The sequence below is a fragment of the Pinus tabuliformis genome, chromosome 5_2, assembly GCF_031772625.1.
Source record: "Pinus tabuliformis cultivar Carrire ecotype Pingquan chromosome 5_2, CPIR1, whole genome shotgun sequence".
In the NCBI taxonomy this organism is placed as follows: Eukaryota; Viridiplantae; Streptophyta; class Pinopsida; order Pinales; family Pinaceae; genus Pinus; species Pinus tabuliformis.
In genome coordinates this window covers 346,849,898-346,855,095 of record NC_142306.1, presented here as the reverse complement: position 1 = coordinate 346,855,095, position 5,198 = coordinate 346,849,898, and positions in this window count along the sequence as shown.

Sequence of the window (5,198 nt, the reverse complement as noted above, 5' to 3'; positions counted from 1 at the left end):
AAACCCCTCCTGCACTTTTTATTTTACTGGAGGCTGCAACACCTCCTCGTAGTCGTAGGTTGAGGGTTATGGTGGAAGCTGATAGGATGTTATAATCCATCAGGAATCGATTATCCTGCAATGATCTACCCTCGTAGATCAAGTTTTTCATATGAGCAGGGTATCCAATATTATGCGTGATGTTATGCTTTAGTTGCATCACTTTGTCTGTTATATTCACCCAAACTAATAAAGAATCCCCTATAGGGGTTTTTATAAAGATTTGAAAATGAAATGGATTTACCAGATTCTGGGAGCCTATGTCCATCTTGTTGCCGAGTGGCAACTCTTCTTCAGATGACCCATTTGGCACTGAGCGTAGTTTGGGTCGATCGTTGGAGTGGATCGAAACAAGGGCCACCCCCTTTGAGCCAAATATCTGCGCATGATCTGGATTTGGCTTATGATAGAAATTTTTTTTGTGGAAAACCAAGATCAAAGGGCATTTGTCCTTTTTGGTTTTAGGGTCTATTAGTTCTGTGCCTGGTGTACCCAGATCTAGAATGATCCCATCCAACTCTGTGACTTCGTGCTAGTTTTTTGATGCAAAAGCCCTGCCTCGATTGCAGAGTCGATATGAAAGTATCTCTGCATATCTAGGCATAAAGAAGTTTGTTTTCTCTAGATCATGGTGTCAAAAGAGAAACAATGATGGCAGAGGAGTCCTGGGGAGCAGAAGTGTTGAGTCATGTAGGATATGTTCATTGTTAACTCTACAACCGTCGCCATCCTCAACTCCACCAAACCCAACCACATACATCTCAAATAAACCATATTTAACCCATCCAATAGGGATGGTATGTCATCATAAATCGACTGGTGTGGGATAATGAATCGCTTCACGATATCGCTATTTTTGCCCCGAGGGTGAATTCCATCGCAGGGCCATGGTCTCCCTCTTCCGAAAGTTCTGGATACCCAACAATCCAGAATCTCAGTTTCCCTCACCTATTAGGAGGTGAAACATACGCCCACCTAAAATTGAGAGCCCACCAGAGGCTAGGTACCTCAGATGCATAGTTGCCATGTGAGCCCTCCAAGGGATTATTCATAGTGTCTGATTTTGTTCCTGCATTCCTACACAGTGCAACCCTAGCACAGACGAGCTCCATTTTCCTCTAGTGTCTTCTCAATGTGTCCTGAGTAACAATGTATGTTAGTTACCTTTGGATATGTATTAAGAAATTTTCACTTGAAATTTCATAGGCCAAACAATCTCAGGCAATTCAAATCATGTCTGTAAATGACTTGTGCTTACATCTAGCCATATATACATATTTATGTTCATAACATATGGTTATATTCTAATATTTAAAACCTATAAACATCTGAATAATTGAAGGTTAATATACTATATGTTATGCAAATCAAGATTGCTGCTATGTAGGTACCATTTTGTTACATTTTGACTACTAAAAGGCATGGTATATTTTTTTCAATTCCTATTTTTATAAGAATTTTCATGAAGTCCCTATTACCCACCATTTTGTGGGTGATATCCCTAGGATAAATTTTTTCTCCAAGGTGTTCCTCAGCCAGTGGCCAACAACCCCTTGCAGCCACCAACTAGCTCGTTTTTCCATTTCTCCACCACTTGAGCCAGTCACGTGATCCCTTACTCATTTGCCATGATCATATGTTTGAAGGTGGGCCTCCCGAACCTAAAGGTATGCCTTGCCATTTGGTAATTAAGTATTGTAGTTTGCTTATCATGGATACTTCTGGGCATGGATTAATGCGGGGATTTGAAAGAAAGAATAGTCTAGGTTTGTGCTCTTATCCCCTAGTCCCCTTTGGATGATTAACCTTGGATTCTAGTCCCATGGGATCCCTTTTACTAACCATTTGGATTTAGGAATTGTATTTCACGGAAACCCTGATTTTGGTTGCGTGGTCCCACTCCCTCATCCACATGTATCACCACCTTTCCACTCATTGTTATCCCATTCATCATTTATCCCACCTGGGTCCACATCCCTCCACTGGGTCCACATAGGGCTAGCTCTCCCCTTCCTCTTACCCACACCTTAGGTGAGGCTTGGAATGATGCCTAAGAGGTTAATGCAGTTAGAAATAAAAGCAAAAGCAAAATTTTCCACATTCAACAGGAAAACATACCACATAATGAAAAAGATAGTCGGGACAAACAAATTTAGCACATGGGAAAAAGCCAACACATGAACTCTGCCCCATCATCATGGCTATCACCCTAGTTCCTATCGGTTCCATGAGCCTCCTTCATCATATAAGAATCCATGATTGTCCCAATATCTGGTGGGAAATTAATCGCCCTACTTAAAAGGGGGTATCCACTGCTATATCTTACACATCATGCTCTTACCCCTCGAGCCCCAAGCAGTTAATTAAAGAATAATGATAAAAGGGAAAAAAGCATATAAAAAAGGGTGGAAAAATCAAGGTCGAGGCACCTAATGTACCATGATAACTCCCTCTTATACATTATATACCAAAGGGTGGGATTCCCTTGCACTAGATACCCTTGTACCCCAGCATGTGGCCCAGGGCCGCCCCTTCTCATCCCCTAATCCATTCACCTCTTTATCACTTACCATCACCTTTTAAAGGATATACCTTGGACATATTATCCCCTTTAGAAGTAGAAACCACCTAATGGGATACTTGGTTAACCCCATTTGGAGTTTATAGACATTAGCACATGCCAAAGCCCAATATTGAAGGGTAGACCATTATGAAGTCCCCACTTATGGTCCATGGTTTGTAAGCTCTTTTACCTGATTTCCTTAATGACTTGTTGTACTGGAAGGCTAGGAAACACATTGGATCTTATGTAGGATTGTAGATGGTCACCATCTTAGGTTTGGTCTCTCTATACGGGGTCCTAGCCCTCAAGAGGCATACATTGGCACATGTAAGGTGTGTGTTGATAGCCATGTGCCTCCATAGTAGTAGACAACACTCCATCGATCTCCAGAGATGTTTAGAGAATGGCTCGAGATCCACCTATTGGATGAGGAAGATGCACCTAGTTTACCTTTGCTCAACCAACCCCACAGAACTTGGCATCTGACCTAGAACTTGTAGGACAATGTGGCATCACATACACCATGATATGAGCCCTTACAGATGCTATACATGCATCTTCGACTCATTTGGAGACCCATGAGGTTATTATTGTTCCCCCACACTGACTGGGAGCACCATTGGTTTATTGTTTGGAGAACAAGAGCCCGCCCCCTTGTCCATCATGTTTGAGGATCGTATTCTTCATTATGACACCTATATACCTCATCAGGCCTATTGGAGGGTCCGATGACATGTATTGTTTATCATTTGATCTCTTGAGAGGCTTATTCTTTCATGAGTTATTTGGTGGGCATGTCACCAAAAGTTAGGTTATTAGCACATTATTTTCTTTTTGGGGCTTATGTAGGCCTAAGAGACTATTTCGAACCCTTAAATAGTGCATAAGTACAAGTGAGAGGAGTTCATTTTCTCATCATCACTTTGGATTGGATCACTCTTATCTTTAGAGAATTTCACACTTTTTCAGGGATGAAGATTGGGAGCATGGATGAATTTTGATGTTTGGATTGGGTTATCTTATCTTGGAGATTCGTTATTGTCAAATTGTTGATGGTTGGACATGTTCTCTTACACGTAAGTACACACATTTAACACTATTATTGTTTTACTTTGTCAAATGCATGGAATGAGTTTTTCACTATACTAGGGTTAATTTTTGCATTGCATAATTTCGAAATTGTGGAATTATTATTTCTCTATAGCATCTCTCAATGTATGGACCATGTATGTTGAAAGAAATCTCCTAGAGATAATTCTACCAGTGAATTTATCTTGATAAGCCATCTCTTTTTGCAAAGTGAAGTATAAAAGCTTTGAGGTCACTTCTTCTTGCCCTAAAGGCCAAGAGAAGTAGTCGTTAAGGCCTCCTTGACTGAGATATAAAGTTTGTTCTCATCATTCTCCTAGATTCCATTCTCCCCAAGGGATTAAGGCATTGGTACTCCAATAGGTGATCACTCAAAGAACATTTTTCTCCATATTTCCCTCTCTTCTAGGTCTAGCCAAGTTGGGTCACTTAGGGCATCACTTTCTCGACAAAATTTCCTAAGAAAAAGTTTAATCTCCTAGCCTCTACTGCACTGGTGTGTCCTCAAGGCCTCCTCCAATTTTTAAGCCATTCCGATGGCAGATTTGTGAGATAACCCAAGCCCTAGCTCTGAGATCAAACTTTTTCCTGGTATTCCCTAGGATAGATATCATAGGATCAATTATACAGTTAATTATAGATTATTACGTTGATCCTTTCCTCTTCCTTATCTGGGTTAAGAACATCATTGGTTGCTAGATTATCTCCCCTTAACCTAGGTAGGGTCCACTTGGTCCCGTAGGGTCCCACACCTATGAAAAGTCAATTCTTCAAGAACCATTTGGGAATTCAAGTTTAATAAGGATTTTAGGATTTGGAACCTCATTTACAAGGCATACTCCTCTAACTTAACCCTCAAATCCTCACCTCCTTATCCTAAAAATCTTTGTAGTTCTCTTAAAAATAATGTAAGCTCTATTCTTAACCCCCTTCTAGGGAAAGGATCATTAAGGTCACTTCACATCCATTGGTTGATTCATCCTTCACAAGTGACTTTCTATATGCCGAGTCTCCTCCCATCGGTGAAATTATGTAAAGAGTAGGTAGTCTTAGCTAAGGTGACAATGGGCCAAGACTCCATCGTTGCCATTGAGGTAGTAGTTGTCCCTTGAGGAGTCCCTTTTATGCCCCATGTTAGTTTGAGTGGTAACACTTTGACGCCATTTCTGGGGACAAGAAACATGTGCTTTGTTCCCCTTACGTCATTATTAATATATCATTTGGCGACTCCATTGCAGGAATGAATTTATAGTTATTAATTGAACTTCAAAGTCAATCATTGTAGGGTGAAGCAAGCATTTGTGAAGGAATTTTAATTCACCCTAGTGACTCCATTTTGGAATTATATGCAAGATCATGAAAAATGGCTAAAAAAGTATCCACGACAATGGCCCCGAAGAAGAACAATACCTATGGGAATGATTGGATTCGTGGTATGAGCTTTGTGATCATTTGTTAGAGCATGGGAACTACAATTTCATACAATTGTTATGACAGGAGCAGGTCA